This window comes from Macaca fascicularis, chromosome 15 (assembly GCF_037993035.2).
Source record: "Macaca fascicularis isolate 582-1 chromosome 15, T2T-MFA8v1.1".
NCBI lineage: Eukaryota > Metazoa > Chordata > Mammalia > Primates > Cercopithecidae > Macaca > Macaca fascicularis.
This window is the reverse complement of record NC_088389.1, coordinates 49,282,279-49,303,486: the sequence shown is the minus strand read 5'-3', so window position 1 is coordinate 49,303,486 and position 21,208 is coordinate 49,282,279. Positions and strand designations below refer to the sequence as shown.

General features: G+C 43.3%; 1 long non-coding RNA gene and 1 pseudogene across 2 annotated transcripts in view; one reads left to right on the top strand and one right to left on the bottom strand.

Moving 5' to 3' along the window:
* The window catches only part of LOC102138910 (uncharacterized), a 508,925-nt gene extending 491,657 nt beyond the window's left edge, over positions 1–17,268 (bottom strand). For both annotated transcript variants that reach the window (XR_284535.4, XR_010581725.1), the window contains exon 1: positions 16,985–17,268. This is a non-coding gene — a long non-coding RNA (uncharacterized lncRNA). The remainder of the gene's footprint in view (positions 1–16,984) is intronic.
* On the top strand, positions 10,280–10,542 carry LOC123569057 (ATP synthase subunit f, mitochondrial pseudogene; annotated as a pseudogene).
* Positions 17,269–21,208: the final 3,940 nt, after the last annotated feature.

Genomic DNA, 21,208 nt, shown 5'->3' with positions numbered 1-21,208 from the left:
AAATGTTGGCTTGATATATAATATTTGGATTCCTGAACAGTTTCTAAGCTAAAAAAAATACAAAACATATAGTTTTAATTTATTGTTACTTAAATACATTATATAAAAGCTATAGATTAGTAGAATGTGTAATTGCCTTTGGATGATGTGTTCATTCTGCTGCCTGAAAATGTGAAAGGTAATATAAAATGTGAACTCATGAAAACTTAGCTAGGCTTGACAGAGCAAACAAAAACATAAAATGGGGAAAGGACACCCTATTCAATAAATGGTGCAGGATAATTGGCAAACCACATATAGAATAACAAAACTAGATCCCCATCTCTCACCTTATGCAAAAATCAACTCAAGATAGATTAAGAATGTAAATCTAAAACCTGAAACCATAAAAAATCTAAGGTTAACTTTTAAAAAAAGCCCTTCTAGACACTGGCTTAGGCAAAGACTTCATGACCAAGAACCCAAAAGCAAATGCAACAAAAACAAAGTTAAATAGATGGGACTTAAACTAGAAACCTTCTGCACAGCAAAAGAAACAATCAGCAAAGTAAACAGACAACCCACAGAGTGGGAGAAAATATTTGCAATCTATGCTTCTGACAAAAGACTAATATCCAGAATCTACAAAGATCTCAAATCACCAAGGAAAAAAACAATCCCATCAAAAAGTGGGCTAAGAACATGAATAGACAATTCTTGAAAGAAGATAAACAAATGGCCAAGAAACAGATGAAAAAAATGCTTAACATCACTAATTATCAGGGAAATGCAAATCAAAACCACAATGTGACACTACCTTACTCCTGCAAGAATGGCCATAAACAAAAAATTTAAAAACAACAGATGTTGGCATGGATGTGGTGAAAAGTGAACACTTTCACACTGTTGGTGGGAAAGTAAACTAGTACAACCACTGTGGAAAAAGTGTGTGGATGCTTTAAAGAACTAAAAGTAGATCTACCATTTGATCCAGCAATCCCACTCCTGAGTATCTACCCAGAGAAAAAGAAGTCATTACACGAAAAAGACACTTTCACACACGTGTTTATAGCACACAATTTGCAACTGCAAAAACGTGGAACCAGCCAAAATGCCCATCAATCACCTAGTAAAGAAAATGTGACGTGTGTGTGCGCGTGTGTACACACATACACACACACACCATGGAGTACTACTCAGCCATAAAAGGAACAAAATAATGGTATTCACAGCAACCTGGATGGAATTGGAGATAATTATTCCAAGTGAAGTAACTCAGGAATGGAAAACCAAACATTGTACGTTCTCCCTCATAAGTGGCAGCTGAGTTATGAGGACGCAAAACCTAAAAGTGATGCAAAGGACTTTGGAGACTCAGGAGAAAGAGTGGGAGGAGTTTGAGGGAGAAAAGACTATACAATGGGTACAGTGTATATGCTTGGGTGATGGGTGCACCAAAATCTCAGAAATCACCACTAAAGAACTTATTCATGTAACCAACCACCACCTGTTCCCCCAAAAACCTATTGAAATAAAAAAAATCTATAATAAAAATTAAAAAGAAACAAAACTTAGCTAAGCAGTTCCTGGTTTCTTGCCTTCTAGTGTTCTCTGTATTTGGAGAAGACAAAAGTTGGTTACCTTGGCTAATTGTGGCAATTAATAAAATGCTTACGACTATACTAGTATAATGTAGATTGAATATTCCTTATCCATAAAGCTTAGGACCAGAAGTGTTGCAGATTTTGGAGTTTGGGGATTTGGTAATATTTGCATATGCATAATGAGATATCCTGATGATAGACCCCAATTCTAAACATGAAATCCATGTAAGTTTCATATGCACCTTATGCACATAGCCTGAAGGTAATCTTGTACAATATTATAATTTTATGCCTGAAACCAAGTTTTGACTGCAACCTATCACATGAGGTCAGATACTGAATTTTCCACTTGTAGGGTCATGTTGGCACTCGAATGTTTCAGATTTTGGAACATTTTGGATTTTCGATTTTCATATTAGGGATTCTCAACCAGTAACTGCAGGAAAGTATGAATGTATATGCAAGACGGTGAATACGGTATGTTAAGGAATTATTACTTTGTTTTTAAAAATGGTGATTCAATGTAATACATACATCTGTTGTAATATGCTAAGATAAATTATATCTTTTTTTTTTTTTTTTTTTTTTGAGACGGAGTCTCGCTCTGTCGCCCAGGCTGGAGTGCAGTGGCGCGATCTCGGCTCACTGCAAGCTCCGCCTCCCGGGTTCACGCCATTCTCCTGCCTCAGCCTCCCAAGTAGCTGGGACTACAGGCGCCCACAACCGCGCCCGGCTAATTTTTTGTATTTTTAGTAGAGACGGGGTTTCACCGTGGTCTCGATCTCCTGACCTTGTGATCCGCCCACCTCGGCCTCCCAAAGTGCTGGGATTACAGGCGTGAGCCACCGCGCCCGGCAATTATATCTTAAAACTAAAATTTTGTTATGTGTATTTATGTACATCTACATATATAAAGATATATTAACATTTTTAAAAATCCTATAAATGATAAAAAGACAAAATTTTAGGCTATATTCCATGTAAATAGAATATGCCTGAAATTAGTCACAGAAAAAAGGCTTATACATGTTTTTCTGCAAATTTTAATACAGATATACCCCAAGAGTAAAATTAGTGTTTCCTTTCTATAAAATGAGCAAGTTATTTGATGCCCAGATAACAGAGTTTTCTTTTGACTCACCAAAATATTTTATTAACTCTGTCCTTCTGGCATTCTCTTGAATAATTTTAGCTCAAATTTTCTTATTTGTTAGTGGATTAGACATCAAGGACTGCTGTTGAACCTCAATGAGAAGGACCTTACCAGGTATTATTAACAACATAACAGTAAATCTTATACCTCCCAAATACAAAGACTTAAGCCACACTAGAATCACAAAAAGGCTGTTTGAACAGAGATCTCAAACAGATGTATTGGAGTAACCATTCTGAAGCAGAAGACCTCAGGAAGGGGCACCTTCTACCCAAGATCGAGACCAAGCTGGTGACTTCATGACGTATACAACTCCCCCCGACCCACTACCCAAGTGGTCCGGAGCCAAAGATTATTATGCTATAATCTGCATGTGCTTTTGCTCTTTTTCTTTGTTCTTTCCTCTTTGCCAAGTTAAGATTTAAATTGCTGATACTTCTTGTTTATTAACTATGATAGCTCTAAGGTCTTTATCCTTAATTTTTTTTTTTTTTTTTTTTTTTTTGGCAGCCTTAGTCACTCCTTGGTATGAGTCCAGCAGCAGGCTACAATTTGCTCATGATGAGGCTATAGCATGCAATTACACTGTCTGTTGAGTTTGTACCTACTCTCCTCCGGGTGCCACCCAGCTTCCTTTGCTACCAATTTCTTGGAATTAATCCGCTGATTTCCTAAGTAATGAGACTCAACCAAGAAGTTATTTGGGGATGACAAATACTGTCACAGGCCAAATATCCAGAACCCTGAAACTCCCACCACATCATAAGCAGAAGGGAAGGTTTCAATACCAAACAAAACAATTCTCAGAAACCTTTTGTGTTTGTTGGAAACAGCTTTTCCAACCAAATTTTCACAGAAGGAAAGCCGGTGATGGGGATGAAAGGTGTGACGGTGAGGTGCTTTGAGAAAACAGAATACAATGAGAGGTCAGGAAAGAGTAAGGATTCAGTGAGGGAAAGTGGTCTCCATGGAGTCCTCAGACAAGAGGCCAGGAAGGTCAGGAAGCCTCTGGGAAGCCACATAGAAGATGGTGACCAGTATCACAGGGGCAGCAGATGGCCTGGCTTGGACCTCTGTAGAATCCAGTGAGAAAGGAGAGGTAGAAGGTGGCTCAGAGACAGGAGCTACTTTGGGTCTCCTGGGAGGCTGGTAAGAGATTGAGGGCAGGGATAAAGATGGTCCCACAGAGGAGCAGGGCAAGCCCTGGGTCTCCGAGGTAGCCGTGTCTTCCACAGGCTCCCCAGACAGCAGACTGCCAGCTTCCATGGCCACTATGCTGCACCGTTCACAGTGGGGATCCTGAGGAAGCCATTTCCACAAACTGCCTACAGCAAGGAGCTTGTCCAGGGGACTGCAAAAGACAGGAGGAACAAGCAAAAACCAAAGGAGTTGGGGGGTGGCTTGGCAGAGCAGGAAGCATGCCACATTCTCCCACCTGCCAGCTTCACAACAGTCTGCCTATTCATCGCCCCAAGGCTTTCTTCCATGTTCCTTCCATTCGGGTTTCCCCTCCCTCAAACTTCACTGGGCCCTGACACTACATAGCCATCCTAGAAAGAGGGGAACGAGCAGAATGACCTGTGCCCTGGAAAAGCTTATCCCCTGCTACCTCAGGTCCTTTCAGGCAGCCACTCCAACTTGAGGAACCAAGAGCCTGTGCTAAATGTGGTGAAGAGAGGAATGAAGTGATAGGTGAGGAGGCTCAGTCGAATGATCCTGGGGAGACTCTTAAAAGACTAGACTCTGAAAGCATCAAGATTAGCACTGAAGGGGAAATGGTCCCTGACAATTACAGGAAGGCCTTTCACAGACATAATCTCACGTGAGCCTCAGAACAACTTGTGAGGTATGGAGGCCAGGTATTACCTCGGAGGTGGTACTTGAACCTTGGGGAAGTTAAGCAGCTTGTCGAAAATCAGGACCTGGAAGTTCTGCCTCCAAAACTAATAGTGGTTCCAATGTATCTCACACCACCTGCCCCTGGTGGGCAGGACCAGTGACTCAGCTCCATTACACTTTCATTTGGATGGACAGGCAGGACAGGCTGCCATGGGTCTCCCCTCTGAGAGCTCTGTTTTCTAACAGGGACCTGCTCTAGGCACTGACATCCTCAGAGATTGTGGACCTGGGCCCTCATGGAAAGGCGATATCTACTTTGGGAGGCCGAGGGTGATGGATTGCTCGAGCTCAGGAGTTTGAGACCAGCCTGGCCAACGTGGCGAAACCCCATCTCTACTAAAAATACAAAACTCAGCCGGGCGTGGTGGTGCATGCCTATAGTCCCAGCTACCTGGAAGGCTGAGGCAGGAGGATCACTTGAACCCGGGAGGGGGAGGTTGCAGTGAGCCAAGATCGCACCACTGTACTCCAGCCTGGGTGACAGACAGAGACTCCATCTCAAAAAAAAAAAAAAAAAAAAAAAAGGTGAGATCAAGGTTAGCCCTTGGGGAAGCCTTGCGTTGATGAAACAAAATCTTATCCTTTAATGCTACGCCTCTGTTTCTCTTTTTGACTCTGCACTGATATTGAGAGACAAGAGTGGTTGGGATCCAGTTCTCACTGTCCTCTCCCTCTAGGCAAGCTGCAGACATTCATTATTCATAGGTCATCTGATGTTCTATTTTGAATAAACAGCTCTGTGATCCATCCTATTATTCACTTTAAAGTAGATTAAAATATGTTCTTTTTCTTTGAAATTTTCAAGAAGGGTTTTCTGCATATCATACTCAGTTGACTTTTTCAGTCCCTACCCTCCTTTCTCATGAAGGGCACAGATTCCCAGAACTGCAGAAGAATGTGTACTCCATCCCAGGGTTCTCTGCCCCTGATGACAGAGCGTGAGCCCCAGCACCTGACTTGAGGCTTTCACAGGCTCAGAGCATTTTTCTCCCTATCAGCCCTAACACAAAACAGCCCTAACACAGCCTTGACCCAGAAACACTAAGATGGGACTGTGGCCCATGACTAACAGTTGAGGAACTCTGTTCTATAGGTACCCTGAACTCTCTTAATAATCTAATCCATGGCCAGTGAATCACTGGGATTAGGGTTTTATCCTGGAGCCTTCCTGGAGACCTTACCCAGAGAGGGGATCTGTGGGCTTCAGATATAAACCCTAGCTCCCACTCCTACCTCTGGTCTGTTCCCCTTGATGATATTCTAATCTTTCCTGGGAATGTCTATGCCAGGTGGCTCTCTGTGCCAACAAAATTGATCTAGAAAACTGGGAAGGGAAATAGGGAAAGGTTGCACTCTCCTGGAAGTTGGCCCTAGGGTTCCCTTGCCAGATTGATGTGCCTGTGTTTTCTAAGTGTTGATTATATATTTTTTTTCTTTTTTTGAGACGGAGTCTCACTCTGTCACACAGGCTGGAGTGCAGTGGCGTGATCTCAGCTCACTGCAACCTCCGCCTCCCAGGTTCAAATGATTCTCCTGCCTCAGCCTCCTGAGTAGCTGGGATTACAGGCATGCACCACCACACCCAGCTAATTTTTGTATTTTTGGTAGAGATGGGGTTTTGCCAGGCTGGTCTCGAACTCTCAAACGCCAGTGATCCACCTGCCTCAGCTCCCCAAAGTTCTGGGATTACAGGCGTGAGCCACTGCACCCGGCCTAAGCGTTGGTTATATTTTGATTCCTCTGTAAATAGTAGAGGAACAGCAACAGATGCCTCACAATGCACAAAGGATGGACGGAACTAGTGCCCCACGGCTGAGATGCGCCCGAGCAGAGCAGAGCAGAGCAGAGCTGATCCGACAGCTGCCTCAGACAACTGAGCACAGAGAATGTGTGCTCTGGACTAGAGGTCTAGGCCCACGTCATGGAGATAGAGAACAGTGACAGTATCTTTGGGGGGTGACAGAGGGCCGTTAAAGAGGAAAGTGAACCCATAATCCCTCCCCAACAGCATCCAGCCAAGCAGATCTTGCCACCCTTCCTGGGCCTTCTAAATCCTTCCATCCTCTCTGGACCTTACTATTTTCCAATTCTACTCTTTCATCAAATCATAAATAAACTGCAGTGCTATTTTCTCTTTATTCCACCTAAAACCCAGATGTTAGCTGGGTTATCCTTTACCCCTTCGGTCATCTCAGCTTTGATTCTACCAATTACATAGCCTTTGAAAGTCGGAAGTTCTCCCAGGAATTTGTGCTGATTACCAGGAATTTTGTACTCTCCGGATTCTCTTTCAACTTCAGCTTCCCACCTTTCATGGGCTCAGACATAGGACACAACCCCACCTTCAGATTCACTCAGAAGAGTCTACTTGGACATAAAAGCATTAGTAAGCAATGTAGCCTTTACAGAAGATATTGTAAGGGTGATGACGAGGGCCAGGGAAGAGGCTTGGCAAACAACTTTAAAATCCCAACTGCAGAATTAAGGACTAAATTACTTCTTTACCTGGCTGGGCACAGTGGCTCACGCCTGTAATCCTAGCACTTTGGAAGGCCAAGGCAGGCAGATCGCTTGAGCTCAGGAGTGAGACAAGCCTGGGCAACATGATGAAACCCCATCTCTGCAAAAAAATACCAACAAAACAAAACAAAACAAAATAACTGAGGTGGAAGGATCATCTGAGCCTGAGGAGGTTGAGGCTGCAGTGAGCCATGATGGCACCACTGCACTCCAGCCTGGGTGACAGAGAGAGACTCCATCTCAAAAAAAATAAATTAAATTAAATTACTTCCTTACAACCTTGGCCTGGCATCCAATCTCTTCCCATCCAGATGATGACACTTTGCCAGAACTGGCAGCAAAACTATCAAGAATAAGGGAAAGGTTCTGTTAACATTGCTACTGGAATATCATTTTTTATAGGTTAAGTGAGCAGAGAAAGTAAAGTTTTACCTTGAGTTCATATTAATATATCCTATACAAATTTAACATTACAGAGTGTTTCATTTATTTTATTTGTATCTTTCTCTCCTAATCAAAATCTTGGATCTTAATAATATTAACATTCATTTTAAAAAGTTTTTTTTTTAAATAAGAGATGAGGTTTCAATGTTGCCCAGGCTGGTCTCAAACTCCTGGGCCCAAGTGATCCACCCGCCTTGGCCTCCCAAAGTGCTGGGATTAGATGTGAGCTACCACACCCAGCCAATATTAACATTCTTATCTTTTATCCTAATTATATATGAAATACTTTCAAAATTATAACACAAATATTACATCTAATAATAAAACTACTGAGGGAAGTTTAAAATTATTTGCAATTCTTTTTTTCTTAGAATATATCCCACCAAGAATATATACAAGAGAAACATGTTCCAAAGTCACTTGGAATAATTCTTTTCTCTATGTGATTATGTAACCAATTTGATAAAGTTTATTATTTTCAATTTCAGGGTTAACTTTATTTTCCTTGATTTTATTTTTTTGAAAAATGTCAAACAGTTTACATGGTTCAAAAGTAAGTTATATTCAGAGAAGTCTCACTCCCAACCCTGTCATGTGATGCTTAAAGTGGTTCATAAATACATCAGGGGGATATAGTTTAGATTTTACTTTTTCTCTCAAGAGGTAGAGGAATGTGAGGAGCAGAGAAGAGCAGCAACTTCTAGAAAGAGACACAGTTCAAATCCCATTTCATGTTGGAAGTGGGCATTTTCCCAGACTTTGAGACTTGGTTTCTTCACGTGAAAATGAGAATAACAGTGCCTGCCTCCTAGAGATAGTCTCCAGATTAAATGAGATAACATGTGAAGCACTCCCACTTCACAACTATTTTGGTAAGCAAAATTTGTAAGATTCCATGTGTTAAAATTCTCTTCCTGTCTACAGTATTCAGAATGGATTGTTTCTTGAACCCAATTCTTATGGATATGGTACAAAGCACTTACACCAGCTCTTGTGTTTCCAGATCACTCCTTTACTTTCCATACTCCATAAATGCAATCTAGTCTCCTAGCAATTGGACTAGGCAGCCAAGTGTCTGCTTGCCTTTTGAAATTATTTCCCTGCCTCACTCTCCTTTAAGGTCCTTTCCATTTTAAACTTTGTCTGCAGGAAGTAAATGTGGTCAGTAGGATAACCTAATTGCCTAGACAGATGGAAGCATGCTTATAGACCACAACTGCACTGCAATAAATGTACTGTATAGAACCCAAACTTTTCTAAGTCCACCATAGTGAATTACATAGATTTTCTTAGATAAAAATCCTGTCAGCATAAATCAGTTCAGGCAGATTGCTGCTTTTATTTCTACATGAAATGAGACCAAGTTAGGCATTTGGTTGAATTGTAGGGGAGGTGGCAATCTGAGGCCTGGTATGTAGCAACCTGGAAGTCAGGCAGGCCAGAAGCGTAGGCAGAATGGGCATGGGGTTGTCTGGTCATTGGAGGATCATAATCTCTACCGTGACTCTTTCCTTGCTCCTTAGACCCTGACCTGAGGCTATGAGTTAATTGAGTCTGGGGATGACATGTGTCACCATGAATCACATTGATTCTGTGGAAGAGCATGATCTGAGTCCCAAGCAACAGGAATATAAATGAATTGTCAAATCCCTGGTCATTTATAATTGGGTATGGAAATTACAGCTTCCTGATAATATGAAATAGCCAAGACCTTTTCATTTGTGAAGTCAGAGTAAAGGATACGTTACTGTATCCAAAGACCTCAAAAATAGTTCAAAGGAGATGGAGGTTTGTTCCTCTGTCACTAACAATGCTGAGGTCCACGTTGGTGAAGGCTTTTTCTACATGCAGTCACTAATGAACCCAGGTTCCCTCCATCCTATTGCCATCACCAAGGGCATTGTCCTTGTCTGCACAGTTAGTGCTAGGCCACAGGCACGTTCATATTCAGCTCAAGGGAAGAAGGAAGAGGCCGGGCGCGGTGGCTCAAGCCTGTAATCCCAGCACTTTGGGAGGCCCAGACGGGCAGATCACAAGGTCAGGAGATCGACACCATCCTGGCTAACACGGTGAAACCCCGTCTCTACTAAAAAATACAAAAAATTAGCCGGGCGTGGTAGCGGGCGCCTGTAGTCCCAGCTACTCGGGAGGCTGAGGCAGGAGAATGGCGTAAACCCAGGAGGCGGAGCTTGCAGTGAGCTGAGATCCGGCCACTGCACTCCAGCTCAGGCGACAGAGCAAAGACTCCATCTCAAAAAAAAAAAAAAGAAGGAAGAGAGCTGCTCCGGGACAAGGAGCTTCTTTACATTGAAGATGACTCAGAAGTTGCATTTAGCACTTCCATGCACCCCTCACTGGCCTGAACTTAGTCACACGGCCACACTTAGCTGCAAGGGAGATTGGTAATGCAGCCTCCAACTGGGCAGCCCTACACCCAGCTACAACTTCATTAATGTTGAAGGAGGGGAATGTTTTCCTAGACAACTATCAGTCTCTGCCATGCTCTTCATCCTGCTTCACGTTCTCTTTGTTCTAGCTGTGAGCCTCTGCCATTCACTAATTTGGGCCTTACCTGGGGGAAGCCTCCTCAGTGCCATCAGACCTCCTGGTGAGGTGCGATTAGCCATTCAAGCTTCTTAACACTGAAAGAAAAGCTGGGCCCCACAGGTGGCACTCCAAGATGGCATCACTTGTACCAGTGAAGGAGAAGAAACTCCTGGATGTCAAACTCGGGGAGCTGCCTACCTGGATACTGATGCGAGATTTCACCCCTAGTGGCACTGCTGGAGCATTTCAAAGAGGTTACTACTGGTACTACAACTAGTACATGGACGTGAAGAAAGGATGTCTCAGGTTTCCATGGTACTGGCAGCTTACCTGCTCTTCAGCTACTGCCTTTCCTGCAAGGAGCTCAAGCATAAGCAGCTATGCAAGTACCACTGAAGAGGCGCCTGCAGACAGCAGGCTCTGCCACCCTGACCACGACCTCCTTTGCCCACACCAGTCCTTAAGGAATGTGATCCTTGCTGAATCCTTTTATATCCTAATGGGAATTAACCTCCACATAAAAGATGACTGGTTAAAAAATAAAAGAAAAGCTGGGGCCCAAAGAGGGATCCCTGGGAGCTCGGACCAGGGCCAGAGCTCTTCTCCGAGCACAAATCTGGCTGTTTTCTAAAAAGACAGTTTTGATGTATGGGGCCTTTTTCCACAATATTGTGAGAGACGCTGGCTTGGCTGTGACTGGAGGTGACTCACACCTACTCTTTGTGGAGAACATAACACTGTTCCTGCAAAAGGAATGCTCATGCCAGGTCACTGGTACCCGCAGACAAGTCTGTTCCTCTTTAAGAGATTCTTAAAGGATTAAAAAGCAGGCAGTGCAAAGGCTTTGGATGTGCTGAGTTGCACGTAGCTGAACTGGAGGCTTTAATAATGTGGAGAGAGTGCAAGACCAGAAACTGGAAAATGTTACAGTGGTCTCAGCTCCCCATTTGTCAGCTGTGTGTCCTTGGGCAAGTCACTTCCCAACCAAGAGCTTCTGTTTTCTCAACTAAAAAATGTTGACTAAATTGGATTTATTATTAATCTTTGCACTCCTACAGTTTATAAAACTCTCATTCTGTTCCAGTTTCCTACTTGTCCACTGTGATATTAAAAAAAAAAAAAAAAATCCTCTGGCCTTTGCCCCTGGCACATAGCTCCTAAACCCTTGGAATCTTTGGGGTGATGAGAGTTTCTTTTGTATGCTAATGAAAGACTGCTGGTGGGGGCGCCTAGGTAGCTTCAGGATGGGTGTTGGCTGCCGGAAAGACCAAGGCAGGATCGGAGGTTTGGAAATTCCAGCCTCCCTCTCTACCCTCAGACCTCCAGGGAGAGAAAAGAAGCTAGAGATTGAGCTAATCACCAACAACCAAGATTTAATCAATTATGCCTAAGTAACGCGGCATCCATAAAAACCCTGAAGTGATGGGGTTTGGAGCTGGTGTTGGAGACCACACAGAGGCGCTGGAAGGGTGCTACACTCCAATAGGGCAAGGAAGCGCCACACCCCTTCCCCATACCTCACCCTATGCTCTACCTCTCTCCCATGTGGCTGTTCTTGAGTTGTATCCTGTATAAAAAACCAATAATAGTAAAGCATCTTTCTGATTTTATGAGTCATTATAGCAAATTATCAAACCTGAAGAGGGGGTCACAGGAACCCCCAGTTTACAGGCGATTGGTCAGAAGTGCAGGTGGAAACCTTGGACCTGTAACTAGCATCTGAAGTGGAGTGAGGAGAGGGCAATCACCTGGTGACCATTGAAGAGGCCCCAGAGAAAAAAACTCATCTGAGGAATTTAGAAGGAAATGAAGACCACCTGGTGACTATCTAGCAGGCCCTCTGGAGGCAAAACTCCTTATCTGGGGAAATGAGAAGTAACTAGACTTCCCTATTATCTAAAGCAGGCACTGGTACCAGGTCTTCCCGCCCCCCACCCAAAGTTTATAAAAAATTAGAATTCCTATACATCTCCAGAATGCTATACCGAAATTCATTGCGCAACCATGCTGACATCAGGACGTCTACGGAGCTTGCAGTGAGCTGAGATCCGGCCACTGCAGTCCAGCCTGGGCAACAGAGCAAGACTCCGTCTCAAAAAAAAAAAAAAAAAAAATATGTAACCATTTATCATGACCTACGTGGCTAACATGGTCCAAATTACCCTTAAGCTTCTGCTTTAAGGTCCATAAATGCTTCTAAGGAAAAAACCCACTGAGGCACACTCAGTCCTCTCACTGAGGCACCAAGTTGCACTCTTCTTTTATACATTTTAATTTTTTTCTATTTATTTTTGAGATGGAGTCTCGCTCTGTGGCCCAGGCTGGAGTACGGTGGCACGATCTTAGCTGACTGTAATCTCTGCCTCCTGGGTTTCAAGCAATTCTCATGCCTCAGCCTCCCAAGTAGCTGGGATTACAGGCGCCCACCACCACACCTGGCTAATTTTTGTATTTTTAGTAGAGTTGGGGTTTTGCCATGTTGGCCAGGCTGGCCTTGAACTCCTGACCTCAAGTGATCCACCCACCCTGGCCTCCCAAAGTGCTGGGATTACAGGTGTGAGCCACCACGCCCGGCCTCTATTGCAGTCTTCTGCAGAGTTTTTTCTAACAAACTTTCTTTTTCAAACCTATACTATTGTAATTCTTACCAACCCACAAGTCCATCACTTCTCAATGCTGGGCTCTGACGCCTTGCCCAGCATGGGGGACAGTTTTGTAGGACTGAGACCTTAACCTGTGGGGTCTGTGCCAACTCTAAATACTTAATGTTTGGATTGAATTGAATTGCAGGACACCCAGCTGATGTCTAAAGAGTTGTTAAATTGATTGGTGTGAAAAATTAGGGGAAATCCCACACATTTGGTGCCAGACATGTTGTGAGTAAAAACGGTTCATGTCCATGGCCTCTTCTCTCTTTTTGGAACAGTACAGCAGTAACTATAGGGAATAGACAGTTTTTCCCTTCTTCTCTCACTCTTTCTCCCATGTCCATTACCAGATGTGGAAAATCCTAGGACTCCTAAGTGACTCTCCCTTTGTACTTTCCGGGGACCAGGATCCTGGGCTAGTACTTTGGGCTAGGCTCAGACAGGTGTCTAAGGGATTTTAACACAGCATTGACAAATGGTTCCCACAATCCAAGTCTATGGAGAGACTGAAGCAGACATCAGGCAGAGAGAGAAATGAAAAATGTGTACAACTGATCATTAGGGAAATGCAAATCAAAACCATAATGAGATTCCATCTCACACCAGTGAAATTGGCTATTACTAAAAAGTCAAAAAATAACAGATGCTGGTGAGGTTGTGGAGAAAAGAGAACACCTATACACTGTTAGTGGGAGTGTAAATTAGTTCAACCATTGTGAAAAGTAGTATGGCAATTCCTCAAAGAGCTAAAAACAGAACCACCATTCGGCCTAACAATCCCATTACCGGGTATACACCTAGAGAAATATAAATCATTCTACCATAAAGACACATGCACGCAAATGTTCATTGCAGCACTAGTCACAATAGCAAATGCCCATCAATGACAGACTGGACAAAGAAAACGTGGTACATATACACCATGGAATACTATGCAGCCATAAAAAAGAATGAGATCATGCCTTTTGCAGGCACATGGATGGAGCTGGAGGCCATCATCCTTAGCAAACTACCACAGGAACAGAAAACCAAATACCACATGTTCTCACTTATAAGTGGGAGCTAAATGAGGAGGACTCATGGACACAAAGAAGGGTACAACAGACACTGGGGTCTACTTGAGGGTGGGAGGAGGGAGAGGAGCAGAAAAAATAACTATTGGGTACTGGGCTTAGTACCTGGGTGACAAAATAATCTGTACAACAAATTACTGTGACACAAGTTTACCTATATAAAAAGCCTGCACTTGTACCCCAACCTAAAATAAAAGAAAAATGTGTACAATCGTTGGAGCAATATTTCTTAAGATTCTATGGACACATCCAAAGCGTGAGTGGAGGCATCCTGAGGCATAGAGTCTTGTTTCCAGGGGTGAAAATGACCAAAGTCACAGATGTCCACAAAAGTCATTCCAGGATGATGAAAGAATAAAATGCAAATAGGAGCCACCTTTTCCAGGTTCTTACACTAGTTTACCAACATCTCTAGTTTTTAAGATTTTTGAAAAAAATTTCAGCAGGCACGGTGGCTCATGCCTGTAATCCCAACACTTTGGGAGACTGAGGTGGGTGGATTGCCTGAGGTCAGGAGTTCAAAACCAGCCTGGCCAACGTGATGAAACCCCATCGCTACTAAAAATGCCAAAATTAGCCAGGCATGGTGGCAGGCACCTGTAAGCCCAGCTACCTGGGAGGCTGAGGCAGGAGAATCGCTCGAACCCAGAAGGTAGAGGTTGCAGTGAGCCAAGATCACGCCATCGCACTCCAGCCTGGGCAACAAGAGCAATACCTAGTTTCAAAAACAAAACAAAACAAACAAACAAAAAAACAAAAAAATTCATACTTGGAGAGAAAAATAAAAGTAATAAAAAGGTAGAAAGCAAAAAGTGACTTCTTCCTTCACCCCAGTTCCCTGGTTTCTCAGTTCTCTCTGAGGTCTGCCTTCCAGGTCAGCCCACACCTATCCAAGCATATATGCAGGTCTGTAACTTTGTGGAATTTCATGGTTGCCCTGGGTTTTATGGGATTGCCTTACTGAGTATAAGTTAAATCAAAGAAAATCAGAGTTGCAAGTAGAGCACTGGCCAGGTGGTGACCTCAGCATTCTTTTTCATCTCTCATTCAGGCTTTTGGAGATTTCATAATACATGTCCTTGGCTTTCCTCCCCTCCAATCTGAAGCCTCCCAGACCTCTACACCTGACTGTGGCCTTTTGTTTAGAGCCTGTATTTAATTCCAGCCACATCTCTTCACATAGACTGGGCACTCAGTTACAAATAGAATTGATCACTTTCTCTGAAACCTACTTCTCTTTGCCTCTTCCCAGACTCCCACTTTTCTCACTCAACCCCATTGGGAATGTCATTCTTTTTCTCCTCCCTCTGCCTCATGGCTCTGCTCCTCCAGTTAGTCCAGTCCAGTAATAACTTGAATCTCTGGAATGTGTTTTTTTTTCTTTTTTGAGACAGGGTCTCACTCTGTTGCCCAGGCTGGAGTGCAACGGTGCAACCTCGGGTCGCTGCAACCTCCACCTCCCGGGTTCAAGCTATCTCATGCCTCAGCCTTCTGAGGAGCTAGGGTAACAAGCATGCATCACCATGCCTGGCTAATTTTTTTGTATTTTTAGTAGAGAGAGGGTTTTGCTATGCTGGCCAGGTTGGTCAACTCCTGGCCTCAAGTGATCCACCCGCCTCAGCCTCCCTAAGTGCTGGGATTACAGGTATGAGCCACTGTGCCCAGCCCCTCTTTCTCACCTTTTTCCACTGATCTCGTTAGTTTTATCATCACCACTCACTCACTCTGTACCAGGCATTCCCCTAAGTGCCTTATGAATGTAAACTCATTTTATCCTCACAACAACCTGACAAGGTTGGTACTATTATTATACCCATTTTACAGATGAGAAAACTGAGACTAAAATAGTAAGATCTCCATTCCCTAACTTCCCAGACTCCATTGTGCCTCCTGTACCTAGATCTCCTTCTGTGGCCTCTGCAGCATTAAGATCCAACTCAGCTGTTACTTTCTCCAGGAAATCTTCCCAGAGTCCCTACTATTATCATCATAATTTCAGACTTTTAGTCTTTCTTCTCCCATGAAGGGTTGTCAATTAACATACTGCCCCCAAAAGTTGCATGGTTCATATTTACACTGAAAAATTATTTATTGAAATTCCAATGTAACTGGGCATCATTATCTAGATTTGCTAAATCTGACAACCATCCCCACCTCAAACCATAAACAATTTGACAGCAGGGCTTATGCATTTTTACTTTGCACCCGCCCACCCTCAGGAGCTGGCAGTGTGTGGAGCAAGTGGGTACTCATTCTGTTCATTGTACTGAATTGAAGTCAGGTGCTTAAAAGAGGTTTCCGGCTGAGGCAGAGAATTGCTTGAACCTGGGAGGCGGAGGTTGCAGTGAGCCAAGATTGTGCCGCTGCACTCCTGCCTGGGTGGCAGATTGAGACTCCATCTCAAAAAAAAAAAAAAAAAAAAAGGAGGCTTCCTTTGTCTGCTTTTATCATCCTGCCATAAGGAATAGTCTCTTATGTACTCCCAATGCACTAGACACAGTGCTATGTGCACAGCAACTAAATCCAACACAAAACTGAGTTCAGTTTGCCCATCTATAAAAAGAGAATACTGTTAAACACCCACCTAGTAGTCTTTCTTCTAGGCTACTTGTGAGAATCAAATGTGACAAAGGAGGGGCAATGGTGCTTTGTAACTGCAAAGTGCTGCTGTGAAGGATGACTGTCACCAACACTGGCAGTTCAAATTTAGTGATAGGGAAATAGCCTGTATCTAATTCAGTTTTTCAATAGTTTCATATATTGAGAGCTACTGATAGTTTGCTAAGGAATAGCATGGAATTTGGCAATCTAAGAGCCAGGGTGAAGTGCAAGATCAGAGAAGGAGGGAGAAGGAATTGAAAAGATGAGAAGAGCCAGGTGGTCCCTGATAGCCAGGAAGATGGTAACAAGAAGAGCAGAGGGGAAGTATCCATTGGAAACAGTAGCAGGTACTGCCTAAATACTGCCCTGCTAGGTGTCCACGCAGAAACCCCAATCCACAGGGACCCAGGCTGATGCCAGGAAGTTCACAAAAGATTGCCAAATGGCTTTCCATGTCGTTTTTCTTAGTACCTTTAAGACTGGGTCATTTATGAAGAAAAGGCTTAATTGACTCACAGTTCCGCAGGCTGTACAGGAAGCATGGCTAGGAGGCCTCAGGAAACTTAGAATCATGGTGGAAGGTGAAGAGGAATCAAGCACGCCTACACCACGCCGAAGCAGGAGAGAAAGAACGAGGAGGGAAGCGCCACACACTTATTTATGAAGAAAAGGCTTAATTGACTCACAGTTCCGCAGGCTGTACAGGAAGCATGGCTAGGAGGCCTCAGGAAACTTAGAATCATGGTGGAAGGCGAAGAGGAATCAAGCACGCCTACACCACGCCCAAGCAGGAGAGAAAGAACGAGGAGGGAAGCGCCACACACTTTTAAGCTGTCAGATCTCGTGAGAACTCACTCACTCTCGTGAAAACAACATACGGGAAACTGCCCCCGTGATCCAGCCACCTCCCACCAGGTCCCTTCACCGGAACATGGGGATGACAATTCGAGATGAAATTTGGGAGGGGACACAGAGCCAAACCATATCAGTTTGTTTCTTTAAAGAAAATCGGCCGGGCTCGGTGGCTCAAGCCTGTAATCCTAGCACTTTGGGAGGCCGAGACGGGCGGATCACGAGGTCAGGAGATTGAGACCATCCTGGCTAACCCGGTGAAACCCCGTCTCTACTAAAAATACAAAAAACTAGCCGGGCGAGGCGGCGGGCGCCTGTAGTCCCAGCTACTCAGGAGGCTGAGGCAGGAGAATGGCGTGAACCCAGGAGGTGGAGCTTGCAGTGAGCTGAGATCTGGCCACTGCACTCCAGCCTGGGCGACAGAGCGAGACTCCGTCTCAAAAAAAAAAAAAAAAAAAAAGAAATTGCCTTCCTTAGGAACAGAACAAAACTGAAAATTAGCAGAGTGAAGTTCAGGTTTAGCTAGGGGCATGAGATTATTTTCCCTGCGGGAAATTCCATTGTCATGCTACTTATAATGTGGTCCCAGGGGGGCAGCATCTGCCTCACTTGAAAACGTGAGAGATGCAAAATCAGAATCTACATTTTTGGCAAGATCCTCAGGTGTTTCACATAAATATTAAAGTTTGAGACTCTCTTCCACCGTCTGAATCCCAGGTGATGTTAGTTCAATTAACATTAAAACTGATGCCTCATGCTCCACACAGTTGGCTAAGATACTGGTTTTCAAAATTGGCTGCACATTGGAATCATCTGAAAAACTTAAATATTAATACCTAGTCCTACCCTTACAGATTTTGATTCAAAAGGTCTAAGGTGTGGCTTGGACATTAGGATATATATTTTTTCCCTGTCTATTTAAGTTTTCTCATGTTGTACAATCAACACGAGATTTGGGTGAGAAAGAGAAAGCCAAACCACATCAGTACCATATCACCAGTTAGGAAAATAAGATCAAGAACAGTGAAATGCTTTGTGTAACTTCTTCAAGGCTCAGACATCCTTAAGTTAGGACTGAAACCAGCCATCTCTCTCCAAGACCTGGGCCAGTAGAAAGGTTTCTTCTTGGTTTCAAAAGGAAAAACAGAATAGGATGCAGAAATACAAAAATACCTTTTTTTTTTTTTTTTTCTTGAGGCAAGGTCTAGCTCTGTCACCCAGGCGGGAGTGCAATGGTGTGATCATGGCTCACTGCTGCCTTGACTTCCCAGGCTCCAGGGATCCTCCCACCTCAGCCTCCTAAGTAGCTGGGACCACAGGCACATGCCACCACACCCAGCTTATTTTTGTGTTTTTGGTAGAGATGCGGTTTCACCATGTTGTCCAGGCTGGTCTCAAACTCCTGAGCTCAAGCCATCCCCACCCTGGCCTCCCAGAGTGCTGGGATTACTGGCGTGAGCCACTCAACCCAGCTGCCCACTGACTTTAATTATACCTTCTCCGATCTCTTAAGATTCATTTGGAGAGTTGCCCCTAATTCATTGAACCAGAATTTTAAGGATTTAATTTAACTGGGAACCAGCAAACTCAAAGTGAATGAAAAAATGTTCTTCAGAGGTGGAAAGATGGTGGGTAGCTAGTTTATGCAAAGCTCTAAATTCTTGGAAGATCATTAGAAAAACTTTGCCAAATGGCCACTTCTGAGGCTGATCCCGTGCTCCAAATCCATTTGGGAGGTAGAAGACCTTGAATTACTTGGTCTCTATTTATATAAACACAGCTGGTCAATCAAGTAATTGTCTTAATAATCCAAAAAAGCATCTAGACATTTGAACTAGACATTTCCAGTTGCATATATGGACTTTTAAACATAAAATTGTCTCAGTTTTCTGTTATATTTTGAATGGATCCTGCTTTGACTTTATTTTTACAAATGTGCCAGTAATTTAATTAATTTAATTTATAACAGAAGCACATACAAAGAGAATAGCTTCCTTCTCCTTTACATTGTCATTCTTTTTACTTGGTGAAAGCCTGGTGCCAGAATCAGCTTTTTCCATACTTAATGTGTTTTTTAACTACCTTTGAAATCAAACACAGGCATTAAAAGGGATTTAACATTCACTAATGGGATGCCACAAGTCCTAGCTTGTTCTTATCCCAGGTGGCCTCTCACTTCTTCTGGGCATAAATTATTTGGGAATCAGGCGCTTTCTCATTCTCAACATCCATTTTTCTCTCTTATGCTTAGCTTCATCTATATTGGCAAAGTGAAGTGCACAATTCAGACGATGACCCAGATAATGCAACCAAAATTGCCCTTACAGGAATTTTATTTACATATTCATTTAAGTCTCTTAGACTTGAAAGCAGGGACTTACTTTTAAATCTAAGTGACCTTGACAACCACCTCTGTTGGGTAAACTATGGCAGATGGAGTTTTGCTGGAACAGAATCTGGACTGCTAAAGCCAAAAGTATTATTATTTATTACCTTTTGTGTGCCTCAGGCTTCTCGTTATAAAATTAGGATCACAACTCTTACACTGCTGAGTTGTTGATGAGATTAAATGAGATACTAAGCATGAAAATATCTGCATACAGTACATATTTAAAAACACACATATCTGTACATATGTACAATATGCATTGCCTGTTGATCAGGACATTTACATTACACTTTACAATTTATAAAACACTTAACCTACATTTTCTCCTTGATCTTCAAATCAGTTCTGGGAAGTAAGGACAGGTTATAACCAATTTACAAAGAAGAGCCCAAGGCTACATGAGTTTAAATGGCTTGCCCAAAACCACACCACTCGTCTGCACTGATGTGTACAGCCCCAAAGCTCTCCACGGTCCACGGCCTCCTACGCTGGCTCCTCATGCTCCACACAGGTGGCTAAGACACTGGTTTTCTTTTTTTTTTTTTTTTTTTTTTTTTTTTTGAGACGGAGTCTCGCTGTGTGGCCCAGGCTAGAGTGCAGTGGCCCGATCTCGGCTCACTGCAAGCTCCACCTCCCGGGTTCGCCATTCTCCCGCCTCAGCCTCCGAGTAGCTGGGACTACAGGCGCCCGCCACCACGCCCGGCTAGTTTTTTTGTATTTTTTTAGTAGAGACGGGGTTTCACCATGTTAGCCAGGATGGTCTCGATCTCCTGACCTCGTGATCCACCCGCCTCGGCCTCCCAAAGTGCTGGGATTACAGGCTTGAGCCACCGCGCCCGGCCAAGACACTGGTTTTCAAACTTGGCTGCACACTGGAATCATCTGAAAATCTTATAAATATTAATACCTAGTCCCACCCTTAGACATTTTGATTCAAAAGGTCTAAAAATCTTTTGATGTAAAAGGTGTGGCTTAGACATTAGGATATATATTTTTTCCTATCTATTCATTTAACTTTTTAATTCAATTTTTTATTATGAGATTACAGTAAAGTCACATGCAGTTATTAGAATTAATACAGAGAGATCCTACGTACCTTTCACCAGTTTCCCCCAATGGTAACATCTTGCAAAACTGTAGTATAATGTCACAATTATGATACTGGCATTCATATAGTCGAGAAGAAGTCAACAGTTCACCACTACAAGGATCCTCCCAATGTTCTTTTTATAGCCATATCTACTTCCCTCTACCCACTCAACCCTAACCCTTGGAACAACTAATCTGCTCTCCATTTCTGTAATTTTGTTTTTTCAAAAATGATACATAAATGGAATTACACACTATGTAACCTTCAGGGATTGACTTTTTTCTAGCACCATAATTCCCTGGAGATTCATCCAAGTTGTTGCATCTATCTATAGTTTATTCTTCTCCAGTCCTCATGGGTGCCTCTCAGTAAGAACTGGAAAACCTGCTTTGTTTTTTGAGACAGGATC